The 20,392-nt window shown below is 46.7% G+C and overlaps 1 protein-coding gene across 9 annotated transcripts in view; it reads right to left on the bottom strand.

The window, feature by feature from the left end:
• The window catches only part of JARID2 (jumonji and AT-rich interaction domain containing 2), a 243,962-nt gene that overhangs the window by 124,128 nt on the left and 99,442 nt on the right, over positions 1-20,392 (bottom strand). The window lies entirely within an intron of this gene.

The raw sequence follows: 20,392 nt of genomic DNA, 5'->3' as shown, positions 1-20,392 counted from the left end.
GGTAGCTGCGAGGCTCAGCAGAGTGCTGTCCCACAGCTGGTACAGGGGCCGAAGCCACACACAACCACCTCACTGCCTTCCCGTGGCCCACACCCAGATACCATCGACTACTAATGCTCACGTCCTATGTTCCTGGCAAACTTCAGGGAAAGGAGTTACTGCACCCCCAACAGGAAGCGTAAAGCACCCCTGCACTCGTGCTTTTTCAAGTGAGGAACGCCAGAACTGTGCACCTGACCAATGTGTGCTATACTCTTGGAACCTGTACTGTTGGGGGTTGAAGCTGCTTTCAAGGAATGTACCCTTCAGTCAGAAGACAGGAAATTGTACCTGCACTGGCCTTTTAAGGAAATGAGCCACACAAAAGGGGTGGTGGGGGGGGATCACAGCAGAAGAGGCGGCAGCGATGCTTGGTGGAGTAGAGGATGGACTGGGGGATGGGGGATTAATGAATGCACACAAGTTAGTAACAGGTCTTGACAGTCTCCTTTAAAAGTGTGGCTCCCTTATGTCTGTTATATCAGATCCAGCACAAGTTCTCGAAAAGGGAATGAACAAAACAAAGGCCAGGCTGAGAGGGTGGGGGGAGGGGAACCGGAGAACCAAAGGCTGCCAATAACCACCCCAACAATCCCAGTAGTAAAGACACAGGACCAGCAGTGGAAACAAAGCTGGCTAGTACCCATGAGGATGCGGGTTTGATTCCTGGCCTTGCTCAGGGGGTTGGGGATCCAGCATTGCCAGGAGCTGGGGTGTAGGTCACAGATGAGGCCTGGATCCCAAGTTGCTGTGGCTGCAGCATAAGCTGGCATCTACAGCTCCAACTCGACTCCTAGCCAGGGAACTTCCATGTGCCTCGGGTGACTGTGGGAGGTCCAAGAGCCAAGTCTGGGCAGATGGAGATGGTTGACACTGGTGCCCAAGTTGAGTTAACTGGTTTAGGGAACCAGCAAGAAGGTTTTGAGGTTTCAAGTGCTGCGTCACACAGCTGGGGTACCTGCAGGTCCTCTCCTGTGCATCTCCGCGTCCTGTTGCTCATCTAAGCAGCCCTTACAGTCACGCACCCACTTTTAAGATGGAAGCATTCTTTAAGAGCCGAATTCAGAGATGCAAGTATTAAGAGCGTCTCAGATATTCTGAGCCATAAGAGAATCAGGACAACATTAACACTCCAGTAAAGCAGAATTGGGGGTGTTCAGGTTCCTTCTGTTCAAGCAGGAGACCAAATATCCCAAAACCCGGCTGGTACACTTGGTGGCTGCCATCAGAATCAGCTTTCACTCCTTGCCACCAGTGCGTCATGGCAAACCGCCACAGGACTAGATAAGGGAGACAGGTTATCCAAGGTCTTCCCCAACTGGTAAATCCCCACATTCTGCATAGACACAAACTACATCTTCGAAATCCAACCGCACAGACTCTAAGCCCTCAACAACTTAAGCTGTGCTCCTGTTAAGCTTCCAAGGTTTCCTAGATGACAGCTCTTCTCCATCTTGTGTCATCAGGGAAAGAGAAGGCCTGGGAGAGAAGAGCTAGGATCTCCACCGGGCCTGGAAGTCCTGCTCCTGTAGACCTGCCAGGTGAGGTTTCCACTCCCTCCAGAGGAAGAGGGCACATCCTGCCTCCCTGCAGGCTCCAAGGCACCGTCAGGCTGGTGCACGTGAGAAGGCCCCCACCTCAACCAGAGGCAGGAACACACTGTAACTTCTGCTCGGGCCAGGGCACATGGTTAAAAACCAGAAAAACGAAGCACACTGGCCAGACCCCTCAGAAGCCCAAGTAACCACGGTGAGTGAGGGGCAGAGGATGAGCTGCAGGGCACGGGAAGGCACGGGGATGCACTCTTAGCAGCAACTCCCGGGAGTGTGCACGAGAGCCACTGGTTTCAAGTGACGCCCCCCCCCTTTTTTTTTGTCTTTTGGCCTTTTCTAGGGCTGCTCCTGAGGCATATGGAGGTTCCCAGGCTAGCGGTCTAATCAGAGCTGTAGCCACTGGGCTACGCCAGAGCCATAGCAACGTGGGATCCGAGCCACGTCTGCGACCTACACCACAGCTCACGGCAACACTGGATCCTTAACCCACTGAGCAAGGACAGGAATCGAACCCGCAACCTCATGGTTCCTAGTTGGATTCATTAACCACTGAGCAATGATGGGAACTCCGGAACGGTCCTCTTCACCCCCAGTTCCCGTCCTCCATGGTGACATCACCACAACAAACCAGGCTGAGACTATAAATGATTATTTCCTACATACACACAGTTCATAAATTATAAAGCTCCAAATTAGCTCTCAATGGAAGATTCCTGAGACGACTGACTGCCTCCTGTTCAGACTGGTGCCTTCATTCTGACCCCAGGCCCCCACATGAGAGGACCGCATCCCAACAACAAACATCCAATTAAACACAAACCATGTGAGGGGAGAAGTCCTGCAAAGCAGCACATTTAAGGTTCACAGAGTGACAGCAGCAGCTCCGTGGCGTCTACGTCTAAGAACTACTTCACAGCCAGAAGCAAATTCGGGGAGTTCCCGTCGTGGCGCAGTGGTTAACGAACCCGACTAGGAACCATGAGGTTGCAGGTTCAATCCCTGCCCTTGCTCAGTGGGTTAACGATCTGGCGTTGCCGTGAGCTGTGGTGTAGGTCGCAGACGCGGTTCGGATCCCGTGCTGCTGTGGCTCTGGTGTAGGCTGGTGGCTACAGCTCCGATTACACCCCTAGCCTGGGAACCTCCATATGCCGAGGGAGCGGCCCAAGAAATAGCAAAAAGGCAAAAAAAAAAAAAAGAAGAAGAAGCAAATTCAGTACACCAACTACGAGATTTTGCATGTTCTAGACATTAAAAAATCAAACCTGAAACTTATCATCTAGAGTGCTGGTCAAGACTAGCCACCCGCCTCAGTGCAGATGCAAGACATGAACCTAGCAGGTGAGAAGCTGACTCTATTTCCAAAGCTGAGCAGGGGAATGATGATAATTCTAACATTAGAAATCTAAAGCCATTCCCAGCTGCACAGGCACATTAAACGCCCCCCTCCCCAGCGGGATGCTAGATGCAGCAAAAGGGAAGGTGGGCCTGTAGCCACCCCCAAGGCAGCACAGGGCCGCAAGCTGGGTGTTATGGAAAGAAGGTACTTCAGAGGCCAAGCACTTCCAGCCCTTAGCACAGTCCACAATAACCAAGTACGGAGCACTGGAGAGAGGAGCCCAGACAAAACTCCCTCGCCAGGAGTCGGGCAACCCGCAATGCCAGCCCCTCCACCCCAAGACTTTCCATGACCTCCAAGAGTAGCCTTCCCCTTTTCTTTTCCCTTTTTCATTAGCTGTCTCATTGAACCAGGTATAGAAATACTGCCCCCAGGGGGAAAGGAAATCAGCTCTCCTGCTCACCACTTAGCCCAGCACCTAAAACATGCCTGACGGAGTAAGAGCTCAGTATTTCTGAAAACTGTACAAACCCAACCTCATGCTTCCCACTTACCTTACCCTGCCAGTGCCTGGCCTTGCCAACATCCAGGATGGGTTAAATACTTGGAAGTCACTGCAATTTTCTTGACTGAAATCACAGCTACCCGCACTCCAATAAAATACTCCCCACCATGACTACCCCAAGAGGGCCAGGCACCTCCCACTCTCAGTAGTGCAGCCCCCCAACACACACACACACACACACACACACACACACACACACACACACACACACACACACACACACACACACCCCTACCTGGAAGTCCATGAGGCCTTACGGGGCCCAAATCTACCACCCCGCCACAATCCCTTACCCTTGGCTGAAGAGCAACCAATCCCTGCATCATATACACCTTTTCACTGCATTCCTCTGCCTGCCACACTGATAAAGAAAGACCCCTTCTCTCTATCTCCCAGGAGTCTCTCATTATATCCCCCCAAGCTTCTGTATTCACTTAATCATTCCCAAATCACTATCTTCAAACCACACTGATGGCCCAAAGGGGACTCAAGTGTTCAAAATCCGCATGACTCCCTTGCCACCTTCCAGGACCACCTGAGACCACACAGCTCCCCCCTCCCAAGAGGAAAGCACTGAACAGAGCAAGGTCCCTCCTCTGCTAAGCCAAGCACCCAGTCCATTCTGCTTTACTACAAAAGCTGATACAGAAGGAGTCCAGCAGCTGACGCAAACTCAGCTACTGTGTATGGGGGGGGGGGGGGGGGGGCGCTTCTTTTGAACTGTTTTTAATGATTCAAAAACAGCTCTTGTCAGTTGAGGTTTCCAGGGTAAGGGCTCCATGTTAACAGCCCATCAAAAATTTTACAACAATCAATCAAGCTTCCAGACAACACACCACCTTTCCTCATTCCCACCCCCTTATCTCCTGTTTTTCCCCAAGCCCCCAAAAAGGCTTTGCAAACATTGAAATAAATAAAAACAACTGGGAGTTCCCATCGTGGTGCAGTGGTTAGCGAATCCGACTAGGAACCATGAGGTTGCGGGTTCGGTCCCTGCCCTTGCTCAGTGGGTTAAGGATCCAGCGTTGCCGTGAGCTGTAGTGTAGGTTGCAGACGCGGCTCGGATCCTGCGTTGCTGTGGCTCTGGCATAGGCCGGGGGCTACAGCTCCGATTGGACCCCTAGCCTGGGAACCTCCATATGCCGTGGGAGCGGCCCAAAGAAACAGCAAAAAGACAAAAAAAAAAAAAAAAAAAAAAAAAAAACCTGAGTCTGCCAGCAGCCGTGGGGGGCGGGGAGAATCATCACATAGACACAGACATAGATTCAATTTGCCATTGACTGCGAAAAGTCACTTTCTCGTGCAAGTGGAAGACTGAGTAATACGACCTTTAAACGTAAGTAAAAGTGACCGGGTTTTGTTTTCATTTGCAGAGTGTCTGTCATTCTTTGAAACAACTGGAGTTATTTCTTACCAAAACTGGCAACAGGTCAGGAATTAACCTAGAATGTTAACGGTCATACTCTTTTTATTAAAAGGGAAAACACACCATTACCTCTAACTTCTCCAAGCTGCGTAAGAGACGTGTAAAGAAAGGGGGCACAAGTAAGCCCACGAAGATACCACCCACCTTGCAGCAGTCAGCCCAGCTGACAACTCTCCAGAGCCCACAGGCCAGCCGGCTCCCACCTCCATCCTGACCCTCGCCACTCCAAGTGTGTGCCAAAGACCACACCAGTGCCTTAACCACGTGGCATCATGTTAGAAATACAGGCTCTTGGATCAGGCAGAAAGGAGGGACCAGGATCTTCTGGGTGCAGGCTGCCGCCCGTCCGACCCACACACCCGCATGGAGAAGGGCTGGGGCTATGGACATAAGCATGCCTGGCAGTTTTCAACATCCTGGAGTGCCTACCCCAACCTCCACTGCCAGCATAAATTCAGTGTTAGTTTAAACAAAGCCCCAAAAGCCTAAATAAATAAATAAAAATATTATTTAACATAAATAAATTTGCTGCTAACCATTCCAACCGTCTCTCCATAGCCCAGGCTTGAAAACACTGGGTGATTGGTTTAACATGCTTTCACTGCACCAAGAGCTCTTGAAACGGATCTGGTCGCTGATGATGTAAAGCTGTGCCCTACCTCAGCCCCAGCCCCGGGCAGAGCCTTCATGGGCTTCTGCACCCCGGTGATGGCCAGCGCCCCACCAGGGTGGGCTCCCAATGCTCTTCAGAACACGCCAGTACCTCAGTGTAAGAAAACAGGACGCCCAAGCTTACGAACAGGTGCCAGGCAGAGGACAACAGCCCTGGAGTCTAAGGAAGAATATACAAAGCGACAACAATTAGATTACAGTCATCCCTCGCTATCCTCAGAAGACTGGCTCTGGGACACCCTCACGCCGTGGACACCAAAATCCCAGGATGCTCAAGTATCATACAAAATCACCATGTTTGCAAAGAACCTACCTATGTCCACATCCTTCCTGCCGTACATTTTAAATCAGCCCTAGATTACTTTACCTAATATAATGTAAATACTATTTACATTTTTACTGATGGGGCAAATATTTACATACTTGCTGATGAGACCAGGTCAGGTTTTGCTTTTTGTGTATTTCTGGAAATTGTTTTTCCTGCATGTTTTCAATCCACCACTGGTTGAACCCAGGAATGCACAACCTACAGATGCAAAGTGCCAACTGAACGACCACAGCAGGCACCTACTGGGTGCTCACTGTATGCCAGATGCTGGGCACAGCACCAGTGTGCAGTTACTGCCTGTGATTCTCAGCTAAGAATTCCCCCCTTCGAACAAGATGCACGTCAGGCTTTTCTCTGTTTCATTTAAGAGATGGGAAAGGAAGGAATTTCCAAACCACTGGTTAACTTTTACATAGTTTCAGGGTCTTGCCCGCAGCTGGAGAGAAGCAGGAGCTGGTGCAGCCACCAGCTACCAGTCCGTCGGTCCTCTACACGGCAGGTACCAGACCAGTAAACTCAGAAACTTGTTATTAAAGATAAAACATCAAAGGTGTTAACTCGCATTGGCGCCTAAATAAAAGCACCATTCAAGTTACTAATTTCAAGATATGAATGTAAATACTCCATGAAAAAGAATATTCATGAGCATCAGCTGGAGCTGGAAACTACTAAGAGGAGGGGGAGGGGAGGAGGGGGCAGGGTTTTCTCTCACTGGCCTTTACAGCTAGCTGGCTTCTATAACTGAAAGAACATGGCTTTCTAAGGGCATCTCTCAAAGCAGCCTATGCCATCTCGCCAGATCACAGTTTTTTGACAGTTTCAAATTTAAGGCGTCTTGGTTCAGGAGGAGGCAAACAAGGATGAAAATACACAAGATCTGGGAAGCACATTTCTGATCCAAAAAAATTTTTTCTAACAAATACAATTCTTTAAAAATGAAATGGGTCCCCATGAAAGAATGTTAATTTCCCACTACCTGTGAGCAAACTGCTTAAAAGCCTCATCCATCTCAGGTAGTGACCAAGTAATTTATCATCGCAACCAAAGGCACTGTTAATAAGGATGCTGGGACAACTGGTCGAAACTGGGTCATACTAGGTCCCTTCCAGCAGATTTAAATCCATTTTAAAAAGGTCTTCAGTACCATGCAGCTCATTTTTAACATCACCACATAAAATAATGCCAACATCTAAGACACAGCAGAACAGACATGCGACACACACCTGCATTTTAAGTTGACATCTACAACTTCCCACATGTCATGTTTGGTTTTTTTTTTGTCTTTTGTCTTTTTTGTTGTTGTTCCTATTTCTTGGGCCGCTCCCGCGGCATATGGAGGTTCCCAGGCTAGGGGTCTAATCGGAGCTGTAGCCCCCGGCCTATGCCAGAGCCACAGCAGCGTGGGATCCGAGCCGCGTCTGCAACCTACACCAAGCAGCTCACGGCAACGCCGGATCATTAACCCACTGAGCAAGGGCAGGGACCGAACCTGCAACCTCATGGTTCCTAGTCGGATTCGTTAACCACTGCGCCACGACGGGAACTCCACATGTCATGTTTTAAATGTCAATCTGCTTGACGGTGGGGGTGCAGACACATGCACACAGGCACTTGCAGATGCCACCACAGTGCACAGAAAACACTCCTGTCTCCACAGGGAGAGAGCACAGCAAATCCACTGCGCTTCACACCCGCTGCTAAGTACACTAAGCAGATGGGGGGGGGGGGGTGGAATGCAGGTTGGGAGGGGAGAGAACATTTAAGTTCACAGTTAGGAAGACCTTCTCCTCACATGAAAGTCCTGTATTAAAACCTACAAGTGCTGAGACAAACAATTCTGGGCTTGGATTTGTGGCTTTCCTCCCCCTTTTGAAAAAGTACCTGTGATGCCCAATACCCAATGCCCAACCTCACGCTGAGCTGGATTAACAGGGAACGCCGCATCGTGGTGCCGGGGGGTGGGGGGGTGGGGGTGGGGGGTGGGGGGGGTGGATAGAGATGACCAGTAAGAAAACAAAATTGAGAGAATGGCTCTGGAGTTCACGTCAGGGTGCAGCGGAAACAACCATGAGGTTGTGGGTTCGATCCCTGGCCTCGCTCAGTAGGTTACAAGATCTGACACTGCCATGAGCTGTGGTGTAGGTTGCAGACAGGGATTGGATTTGGCACTGCTGTGGTGTAGGCCGGCCAGCTGTAGCTCCGATTAGACCCCTAGCCTGAGAACTTCCATATGCCGCAGGTGTGGGAAGAAAGACTAGCTCTGAAGAGGGAGGTGGGATTTATTAATTCATAGCCCTTTCCTCCTTCCATGGAAAAATGTCTAGAAACATTTTTGCATATACCTGCTGTTAAAATCATCCTACTTCATGTAATCTGTTGCTATCTGCAGTATCAGCCTCTTCCATCAACAGTTTGAAAGAACAATGAAAGAATCAATAATAACAATAATAATGATGACAATTTGCTGAAGATGTTAATTCTTGGCACAGATTCCATATAAACAAGGATTTACCGAGCCAGAGAAAGAACACTGAATGAAAATGTGAGAGATACAACTTAGGCTAAAACTGTTTCTTCCTCTTTTAACAAAATATTTTCTCCACTAGAAATCAACTCAATTTCTCAAGTCAATTTGATGCTAATCCATTTTAAATTCCATAAAATGGTTCAACTGTCAATACGCAAACATCAAAGAGAAATGAGGGAATATTCACACTTAGAAATTAGATAAGTGGCCAGGAAGCCACTGACTTACTGAACTCGTGAATGATGTTCCTTTGCCTTGGTTTTAAATTAAAAGCACTTCAAGCAGCAAATTTTCTCCGAAAGACATGCTTCCCAGGATAAGTAAACGGTCTGAAAATGCTTATGCAAGGAGAGTTTTACTTCTTCCAAACTCCCATTAAATAATGTGTACTTATCTTTGATTACCGCCTATTTAAAAAAAAAAAAAAGCTACAGCTGAAATTGGATTAAGAACTTCTGCTGAAAACGATTTATTGCATAACACAACTCTGACAGTCTGAATCTCCGGCCACCAACTGAGCCTTTATAAAAATCTGCTGGGCAGCTGCCAAGTCAGCTCTTTTGCGTCTGAGCGTGTCAGACCCGCCGTTGTCAAGGCGGCAGCAGCCTGGGCGCGTTCACGGTTAAATGGTGCAGTCAGGGAACAGCAGTGAGCGCCTGCAACCCCCCTGCAATTCCTGGTCTGACAGTTTGTTGTTTCAACATAATCAGCAGGATTATCCCCAAGAATCCAGCAGAAATCACACTGGCGATCTACCTTCAAAGGGGGGACGGAGGGGGAGATCAAGTCAAATTACCAAGACATCCCTGCCTAGAAAAAAATCAGAATGAGCTATGATGCAGAGTGACTATACAACAACCTCATTTGGGAACAAACTATTAACAGGGAGGTTCCCAAAGGAATTCTGAATGATTTGGATCTTTTTATCTTTACAGCCTTTTTACGCTAATAAGGATGCCCCCAAAGTCCCCCCAAATGGCACGTTCTAAGATACACTATCCAATAGAGTAGTCGCCAGCCATATTTATGACTAACTTAATTAAAATTCAAAATTAAGTTCCTTAGCTTGTACTGGACACATTTCAAGGACTCAACAGCCACAAGCCTCCAAAAATGGGCAGCTCAGCCCCAGAATGTTTCCATCCACACAGAAGTTCTACTGGACAGCGCTGTTCTAGGGCAGCACTTCGAATTAACTGGACGGGTTTTCAACTGTGTTACTTTCTCGTGCATTTCACTACATTCCCGAGATTTCAAAACATGTACTTTTATGCTCTACTCAGCTTAGCAGGAAAATTCTAGAATATGAGAATACCTGGCACAAGAAAACCAGAGTCCAAATTAGCTAAGAACAGATATCCCCTCTACAACTCTCAGGGAAGTGGTTCCAATTTGTTCTGCTACATCGTGCCTTCCAGATCCGCAAAGAATGCACAGAAAATTCTGAGGATGGAGTCTAGGATTCTTCAGTCTATAAGGAAGCCCTGAAGATGCACTCTGCTTTCGTATGCCCTCAAACCATTTTTTTTTTTGGGGGGGGGGTAATTCCCTACAAAGTAAATCCTCTGGGATTAAGACCAGACAAAAGCCAGCACTCCACCAACCAGTCTCCCAGCACCCACAGGGGGACCCAAACCTTGGAGATGGAGTGCCTCCTGCCAGGGCCAGTGAGCCACACCCAGGGTGAGCGAAGTGTTTACACTCCTGTTTCTTTCCGCAGCCCTGCCCCCCCCCCGCCCCCGCCCCGCCAGGGCCCTGCTGGGGTCACTCTATGAGCTCTGTCAACACCTGACTGGCTTTACGAGCTCTACACGGACCTCCACCCAGGAAATAAGCATCAAAGAATATACACTCCCAGGGGACTGGCTGTCTACTCATGCTGCACTGGAGAACAATTAGGGGTCTGTGAGGCCATTTTGTGAAACATTTCAAGTTCAAGTAAAGTACACAAATAAACCTTGCATTTCAGATAAATGAACACCGCGCCACGTCTGCCCTTTCCCCCTTTTTCTCATACCCTCCAGAGGTCCCCGGAGTTAAGGACCACTTTGGGATTGGTCTGCATCCTATCATCACAGGAATGGGTCTCCAGAAACCATGTACCTGCCCATCTCCCCTCCAAACAGCGCTTCCCACGAATGCTAGGTGAACGCAGGCCACTGCGGGGCAGGCCACATACTCCTGCTTCTGCACCTTCTCTCCTCTGCAGCCAGCCAGGGAAGCAGCACCACACAGACGTTTCCAGATGAGGGGCAGGAGGCTCGGGCAGACCGCATCCTGGCTGGTCTGTGCAACTGCAGACCTGCCATGTGGACTCATCTTTGTGTTCCCAACACGTAGGGTGAATCTAGTACACGGCAGGCACTCAAAACCGTTTCAATAATGAACACATAGAAACAGCAATCTTAAGAGACACCTAAACTCCAGTTCTGGAATTTTCTATTTCCAGAGATGTACAAACCAAGGAAGGGGCTGCCAACCTGGACATTTGTGAGAAACAAACCACACACTGCGAGATCCACCCCCAGTCTCTCCCAGGGCGGGGACTGGGGGTGGGGTGATGCTGACGCTGTGGGTCAGAAAACACACTTTGAGAACCACGGGTGTACACAGCTTTGCAAGGGATCTGACTCTCATTTTGACTTTGCATAATAACTTCTCACTGCCATGAAACATATTATAATTGCCAAATATAATGCAATTTATTGACTCTCCCCTGTTTTCCTGTTTCCTCCCCCACCGTTTTCAATTCTCTTTCCTCTGCCCTTCCCAATCTCTACTTTATGAATCACTGCAATGTGTTGCTTTCTAAAACCATCAATGCGTGGCACCCCTTCCCCTACTCAAAAGCTCCCCCATGACTAACTAAAGGGGGAATTTCCAAATTTCTCAGCGTGGCCTACAAAAGCACCATCAACCCAACTTGGGCTTTAAGTCCTTCCCACTGTGGCGCTCCCAATACCCCCTAACTGACCAGGGGTGAGCATCTCAAGTAGAGGCGACAGCTTTGTATCCCCATCTCAAAACAGAGAGCAGGCAACTGGAGCTTTGGTGTTTATTAACTAAATATTGATCATGACTTCAACAATAATTCAACCGTAAATAAAGAAGAGACTTTCTAAATACACAGAGATAAAAGTCCATCCTCCAATCTCTTTCACATCAATACTTTGTTACCAAAGAAATACATCAGCAGTCAATCAGGCTCAATTTACCAGCTTCTGTTTCAGTATTTACCCACTGTTCCTGGTTTGTATAATGCATGGAATGATTCAATGTGGCCAGGATCCTTAACACAAGATATCAATCTTATTCAAACTGAGCTATTACCTACTGCCAATCTATTCCTGGTCCAGTGACAAGATTTAATTATATCACAATTTCACAATGACCTGCAAAGATCACAATTATTTCTGCCGCCTAAACTAAACCAGAAAAGCTGCATTGGCTCCTGTATCCTAACCAGTTCTATCTACTATTAGTTCTTCCATGTAAAATGACATTTCATGCAGTTTTTTTTAGCTCTGTAAAGCCCGATAGACCAGTCAATGACTCACTGGAAAGACTCATGCTTGCTTACCTACAGACTGACAAAGCTCCCCCAAAGTGATGAGGGCTGACCCCCCAAAAGGCGACATAGTGTATATGCAATCTCATTTTCAAACAAAGCTGTTGAGAAAGCAAATGCGGCCTTCTAGAAGCAAGGTCATGGTTCGTCCTATGTTGACATGTCAATGACACGAGGAACCAAACTCAGGTGATGAGCACAGCGTGTATTAAGCACAATTTACACTTGGGGTAATATGTGTGAACGAATTAAGCAGAAGTGGGGAGATGATAATTTTACTTTAAATAGGAAACCAAGGAAGAGTTTAGAACAAAGAAGTAAAATTTTGATTTACAGGTTTCAAAAGCCCACACAGGTTTCTGGGTTGATAATAAACCATGGGAGGTGTGTGGGGAGGGGCAGATACTATGGACAGTTGTGACAACTGCCTACACAAAAGCTGAAGAGACAAGGAAGTAGCAAGAGGCTATAAGGACCGGTTACATTCTAGAAACACTTAAAAAGCTGAGCCAACTGGGTGCTGATGTAGACTGTGAGAGCAAAAAGGGGTCAAAGAGTAACGCCCCCCACCCCACCCCCCCGCCAAATTCATCTCAGGACATGGAGTTGGGGGAAAGGAGAGCACTTTGGAGCAAAGAGAAGGGAGGGACGTGCTGAGCTGGAGTTGACGATTCAGATGCTGGGAGAGACAAGTCAAAGTTCAGACCCTGTGTCAAACCTAGAGATGTGAAACACAGCTGGTAGTTAAATATCAAACCTAGACTCCAACTTTGAGTTCTTTATCTAAGGGCAGAAAAACATCGTTAACTTCTTCATCCGAAGTCAGGGGTGAAGTCAGGTAAGGGCTGGATGACCTGGACAAGTCGTTTTATGGCTAAGTAGGTTTTTAGAAACTTAGGGGAAATGATGTTTTCAAATAGTGAGTGAAGGCAGAGGGCTGAACACGGAGGAAAAGGACTGTTTCACACACTCCAGAGACGTTCTAGAAATGGCTCCGCTGGCCATCACAGCCCCAAGTCTTAAGTTCAATGATGTGGCAGAGGAGACCTTGGAAACCCACTGCTCAGCAGGGGCCAGGCTGTACCTCTACGGCTGCCGCTGGTGAGAAGGTTCTGTGATCCCAAGTCATAAATCACGCGCTCAGTCTCTGTCTCACACCCCCCAGATGCCCCCTTACTACGTACAGCTTTACACGCAAATGAGAAAAGTGACTGACATCCACCCCAGGCAGACAGAGGCAGACCTGAGGCCCCCTCTCCCAGGAACCCCAAATATGCTCACAGGACACCCTGTACAGCAGCTGAGACCCTGCGGACAACCTTTCAAGTGGTCACCAATCAGAAAGGATGCGCAGAGAGGTGAGACAAACTATCACCTGTCTTCTCTCAAGTGAAGCGCAGAAGGAGCCTGAGCAGCCACTTCTGGATGCCGGCTCCTGGCTGGGCCCTAAGACTTGGAGGAAGGAGTCAGAAAACAATTCCCACTAAGTGGTCAACGTTGTTTTCTACGGCACCCACTCACGAGCCACCCCCATCACCAAACCCACGCTGTGCTTTCTCTGTACATTTCTCCTTCAGGAAACCTCAAGCTCCTGATGAAAAGATTTTTCTCTCCTGCAACTGCTCATCACGGGGTTCCCAGGAACCCAACTCCCATCTTCCCAACCAGTCTACGCATCCACTGCTGGGGATTCATGTTCCAGAAACCCTTCTCTGGAATCCTAGTCGCTCAGCAGGGCTGCCATGGAAACGCCCTGGGGAACTCTATCAAGGACAGAGCTCCCCACGACTCCCAGATGCCATGGGTCCAGCGCACGCGGTCTGTGCCCTGAGATTTTGATAAACTCGGAATCATGGCTCTAAAACAAACTCTGGCAACACCCACCCATCAACACTCCCTACTTTGACAAAATCACAGTCTCCGCTGTATTAAAATCATTCATATCCTGTAAGTTCCCTTTCGGCACAGCAGGTTTAAGGATCTGGCTTTGTCCGAGCTGCAGCAGGTTCGATCCCTGGCCCGGGAACTTCTAGGTGTCATGGGTGCAGCCAAAAAAAAAAAAAAAAAATCAAGAAAATCATTCATCTCCTACCAACTCCCAAATATCAGGTCTGGTTCACATTAGGATCTTAATAAACAACTGTTGAGGAAATGAAGCTTAAAACAAAAGTTACTAAGGAAACTATTTAAATAGAACACAGAATGTCTTAATACATTTTCATCTTCCTGACATTCTCTAAAATTGAGCATTCTGTATTCTCCAAAGTCAGGAAAAACAAAGTTTTAGCTGATACTAAAGCTTGCTTTCTCTGAAACAAAAAACAAGCCCCTACTGCTCAATCCCACTGAACAAGGTATTCAAAGCTTTCAACACCTCCACCTGAACGAGCAAAACCAACCCTGCACATCTATGAGTCAGGAGTTAAGCTCTGATGGGCCAATAACAGATACAAATAATACCTCAGCACAAGTATCAGGAAACTAGGTCATGCCTGCTGGCTAATTTCATTACATCAGAAGGGAGAGATTGGAAAGGCAGATCACCTTGGCCCCAATACCTCCTTAGTGGGAACTAAGAACTAAATTAAGAGGAAAAAAGCCTTCATATGTTCATTTTCTCATCACCCCAAAGCTTAGGTTGCAACAGAGTAACTCCAGCCCTTAAGTCACCCGTAGGTCACAAGTGAAGTGTTCTTTCCTCTTTCTGTGCCATCAGAACAAGGACCGCCAGGCTTGACTCTGCGAGAGCTCCTGACCACATTAACATACAATTCAAGTTTTGTTCCAGACAATTGGGCTTCTAGAAAACATCAAGAGAGACTGAGCCGCCTGCCTGCCTCCTTCTAGCTTCTAACATTGTCCCCAGTTACCAAGCAGGCCTCAAAAAAGACCTGTACACCCCACACACCAGAGAACAGATCTCATCCCTTTAACATGATGGCAACAGACTGGTTTATTCTTCACGTTGATGATAAAGCACGTAAAAGGAAGAAAAAGAAGATAGGAAAAAGGAAGGGGCAGGGGAGGAGAGGTCATCCTATACAAAACAATTATTATTATTATTTTTTATGGCCAGTTGGCATCTGACTAACTTTTCAGACTATTTTATAAAAGCCCTGACCTCAAAGAGAACACTTTCCAATTTTAACATACATGCCCACACAAAGAAACCCAGCAGGCACTCCCCAAGGGCCAAAATAAAATGCTCTCTAGTAATTACCATAAATAGAAAAGGAGATGGGCTTCCTGAGTCAGAGTACAGAGTACAGAAAAACCGCCAGCAAGAAAAACATCATAAACAAAATTACACAGCCAACAATAAACCAGGAGGAAAGTGGAACTGCTTCTCAGTGAGATGCAGAGAAACACATGTGGAAGAGGCTCAAGCAGGGGAAGGGACAAAGGGACACGTCCACAAGCCTGCAGAGGCGACGAGGGTATAACATGACAGCACAATCCTTAAATACAAGAAAAGTTTCTGGAAAATCCAACGATATGACTCAAGAAAATATCTGAGAATTTATTTCCACTAACTCTCACTTACTCTTTCCTGTACATTTGGTACAACATTTTCCAATCAATCCCAGTGTCTTGGATTTCTTTTTTTAAATCAGTACTCAAAATTCTTTAGAGAGTCTCCCTTAAAAACAGTTTAAGAAGGAGTTCCCGTCGTGGCACAGTGGAAACGAATCCGACTAGGAACCATGAGGTTGCGGGTTCGGTCCCTGCCCTTGCTCAGTGGGTTAACGATCTGGCGTTGCCGTGAGCTGTGGCGTAGGTCGAAGACGTGGTTCGGATCCCCCATTGCTGTGGGTGTGGTGTAGGCCAACAGCTGCAGTTCCAATTAGACCCCTAGCCTGGGAACCTCTATATGCCGGAGCGTGGCCCTAAAAAGCGAAAAGCAAAAAAAAAGCTTAAGAGCCTGAGTGTGCATCTCAGATGAATGTTGGAAGGCAGGCCAGCCACACTAGCTCCCATTGTGATCATGATGTTACCACTTTGAAACTTTAAATCACTTTAAGTTCACAGATATGTACTGTTTAAATCTAATCCAGGAGCTCCCATTGTGGCTCAGCGGAAACGAATCTTGACTGGTAACCATGAGGCTGCCTGTTAGATCCCCGCCCTTGCTCAGTGCGTGAAGGATCAAGCGTTGTTATGGCTGTGATTTAGGTCGCAGACACAGCTCAGATTCTGCGTTGCTGTGCCACAGGCCGGCAGCTTTAGCTCCGATTGGACCCCTAGCCTGGGAACCTCCATATGCTGCGGGTGCGGCCCTAAAAAGCAAAGTAAATAGATGAATAAATCCAATCCATAGAAAGACAAATGTCATATGACATCACTTCTATGTGGAATCTAATTAAAATGATACAAAATAACTTATAAGACAGAAGCAAACTCACGATTTCAAAATCAAACTTACTGTTACTACAAGGGAAACGGTGGGGGGAGGGATAAACTGGGAGAATGGACTTAATACAAACACACCACCATCTATAAAACAGGTAACTAACAAGGAGACTCAATACTCTGCAATAATCTATATGGGAAAAAAGAACAGATATACATGTAACTGATTCACTTTGCTGTAAACTTGAAGCTCATAACACAGCACTGTAAATCAACTACACCTCGATAATTTTTTTTTAATTCTAATCTATAATAAACCTATGATTAAAGACAGGAAGCACAGAAAACATGAAAAATGAATGAAGAACATAAAAATAAGTCTTTGCACTGGCCTCATAATCCTCACTTGTCTGTACCTTGCACGCCTCTGACCAAGAACTGCTCTGTAATGAAAACTGGTATCTTCATTCCTTCAAACTCCCATGTTATCTCTTCCTACGGTAGCATCACCACAGTCCAGGCAACCTTCTAAGAGACTAGTGGTGAAATAACGCCTGATGGGGAAACGGATGACTTGCTTCGGGCAGGAAAGCAAGAGGACATGGTGGTAGGACCTGCGGTCTGGCTCCAGCACCCCTGTCTTAAGACCCAGGGACTTCCTTCCCTAGTGATGACCTGTGGCTCCGCACTGAGCAAAAAGCTCAGAACAACCAGCACTCTGAAGCCTTTCGTCTTAACTTACTCTGGTCAAAGAAATCGCTGACATGCAAACACGTCAAAATGATTAAGTTGATGAATTTTGTATCATGTGAATCTCACCTCAACAGAATTTTTTCATAAATTTGCTAATCTCAAAACAAACTGTACTTAAGATTAAGTTTTTTCAGATATGAAATTATTAATATTTTATTCCCAAATCAAAGTTCCGGAAATGTTACTGGCAAACTGGGTTTGAGTTTTTAAAGGCTTGTAAAACCATCCAATGGTATGAGAAACAAATCCATAACCACTTGTCACCCAGTACAAGATTTAACAATTCCTGCATGCAAAATCTGTCATTAATACCGCAGCCTATGCAAACCAAAGAGCAGCTTGCTTATTATTCTGACGATAAAAATTCCTAACAACGACATTTTTAAAAATCAACAGACTGTATGAGGAGAGATTTCCTAATTACTTGTTGAGACCCATAAATGTCTTATGGGAGAGGACAGGAAGGGGTTTCTGTGGGGTTTGCTCCTTCTATTCCAAGACCCTTTGCCTGACAAACAGCAGTGACCAAATAAAGAGAAAGGGACAGAGTAAGGTGTGGGGATAATGCTTGATTGTCAGTATTTTTTCTTTGCATCCTCGCTGTAGCCTGCACTGGTCTGAACTGCACATCCCAAGTAACTCTTGCATTTCTATTCCCCCTGCAATTCTCTTCCTCTGGATCTTTGCTTATCACAATATTCATTCCTCAGTCACCTTCTCAAAGAACCCTTCTCTGAACACCTACGCAATCTAAATAATTGCTTTAACTTTCTTCAGAGCATTTCCCACACCTAAAATTTTCATTTGTTGGGAGCTTCCTAACTAAATTACTGGCTGAATTACACCAGCAGGGAGTTCCTAAGGTGGCTGAGCAGGTTACGAACCCAGCTAGTATCCATGAGGATGCAGGTTTGATCTCTGGCCTTGCTCAGTGAGTTAAGGATCCGGCATTGCCGTGAGCTGTGGTGTAGGTCGAAGGTGCGGCTGGGATCCCGCCTGTGTGGCTGTGGCTGTTGTGTAGGCCAGCAGCTGCAGCTCCAATTCGACTCCTAGCCTGGGAACTTCCATACACGGTGGCCCTAAAACGCATGTATAAATACATACATATGTAACTGGCTGAATTCCACCAGGAATGTGACAAGATTCAAACATATGCAACATTGTAGCATTCAATATATTCAACACTTGATTTTCTAGGGATGATAAAGTTAATTACTTTTCATCCTAAAAAATTAATGAGAGTCAAAGAGGTAAGTTAACTCACATAAGCGAACAAATTCAAGTCCACCCCTCCGTTAATGAGGACAAAGAAACACGGGTAACGTTTAACCTCATTTCTGACTGCTGCTAACGATTACCCCAAACTCGTGTCTTAAAACACAAATTCATTCTCTTACAGTTCTGAAGGCCATAAGTTCAAAATTGGTTTCACGGGGTTAAACTGGAAGAATTTGGCCAGGCTCGTTTCTTCCGGTAGCTCTGAGGGAAAACCCAATTCCTTGCTTTTTTCAGGTTCCCTGGCTTGTGGCCCCCTTCTTCTTCAAAAAGCATCACTCCCACCGTTTGGCTCTGCTTTCACGTCTCCCTTCCCTACCTCTGATGCTCCTACCTCAGTTTTATAAGGACCCTTATGATTACACTGGTCCCACCTGGACCATCCAGGACCATCTCCCTGCTGAAGATGCTTAACTTCCTCACCACATCTGCAAAGACCCTCTTCCCAGGGAAGGGAGCAGGCTCCAGGCATTAGGACTGAGTATATATTCAGGTCCGTTACGCAGCCCCTGCTATCTTAAGCTGTACGTGAGGAGGCTGAAGGAAAATGAGGCTCAAGATTCTTCCCCAGTTGTTTCACTTTTAGTGTAAATAGGTAATCAGTTCAAGTTCATTAATGAAGGAGGAACACCTGAGTAGGTCAACATAATGGGTGGAACTACCCTCTCTCAAAGTTTATTGTGTTTCCCTAGGAACAGCAAGGTAATTAAGTTGCTTTAATTGGAAAAGTGTGTTGTTGTTGTTTTTCTCCTGTATTGAAATCATAGGGGTAAGGGGAGTGGCAAACTGGTTGAGGGTTTTACTGTTGTTCTGATTCTTCCATAAAGAACATGGGTTGCACATTAGGAACAGGATCATTTAAAGTGACAGGGTCTTCCCTTCTAAGCCTGCAACTGACTGCTAGAATTCTGATAATTAACCTTGTGATATGACATTAGACGGGGGCTGGAATTTTATATATTATTATTCAGTTAGAGAGCCCTTCCCAGTCATTGTGTTTACTGTTACCAAAATAGAGAAAAAAACAATTCTGCAACCTCCAAAACTTTTCAAAAACTAGCAGTAAACTAGAAATTTACATAAAGAACATACGAATACACTGAAACTTTCTTAGAGTTTCTCTCAATGGGATAGTATCAATGGACCCAAGGTTTCTACTCTAAAAAAATATAAGAAATGGATACTAAACACATGAAAATATCCTTGACAGCATTAGGTCATGAGAGAATTGCAAATCAAAACCACACCCACTAGGATGGCTGTAATCAAAAAAACAGACCTTAGTAACAAGTGCTGACAGGAATGTGGAGCCAATGGATCCATCACACATTCTGGTGGGCTTAAAAAAGGGGCAATGGTTTTGAAAACCAGTCTGGCTATTCCTCAAGAAGTTCAACCAAGTCACCACAGGACCTGGCAATTCCACACCCAAGACAAACAAATGAAACTGTATGTCCACACCAAAACTTGCACATACCTAGCAACATCATGCATGACGGCCAAAACAAAAAAACCACTCAAAATGCCCACAAACGACGAGGGGATAAAAGGTGTTCTATCTGTAAATGGACGCGTTCAGCAATGAGAACAAAGTATTGCTACATCTCAGCAAAGGCGCCTTCGGCCAACAAATCGCCTCTGCTGTGCTATTCTGCACTGATGTGCAAAACCTGCTCTACTCTGCACCTCTGATGAGCGGCCACAGAGAATTTAGAATCATGGCCCCACTGGAAGAGGTGGGAGTTGCAGGCTACCCTTCCAGCTCCACCAGCCGGAAGCACACCATCTCATGTTTGTTCCCTACATGATAGGACTGTCCTCCTTCATGGGCAATCAGACAGCTTCATGTATACAGGAGGTTAGGAAGCAGGTTAAGAGAGAACTAAGCTGGGGAGGGAAGGAAACCCCAAGGGGCAGGCAGCAGCTTCCCGCCTCACAGACACAGACCTCCCTCCCCCGTTCAGTGACCCGTGACCCTGCAGAGGCAGGTGTGCGCCTCC

Source organism: Phacochoerus africanus, chromosome 9, assembly GCF_016906955.1.
Source record: "Phacochoerus africanus isolate WHEZ1 chromosome 9, ROS_Pafr_v1, whole genome shotgun sequence".
NCBI classification, from domain to species: Eukaryota; Metazoa; Chordata; class Mammalia; order Artiodactyla; family Suidae; genus Phacochoerus; species Phacochoerus africanus.
Note: the sequence above shows the minus strand (reverse complement) of the source record. Positions and strands in the feature narration are given on the sequence as shown.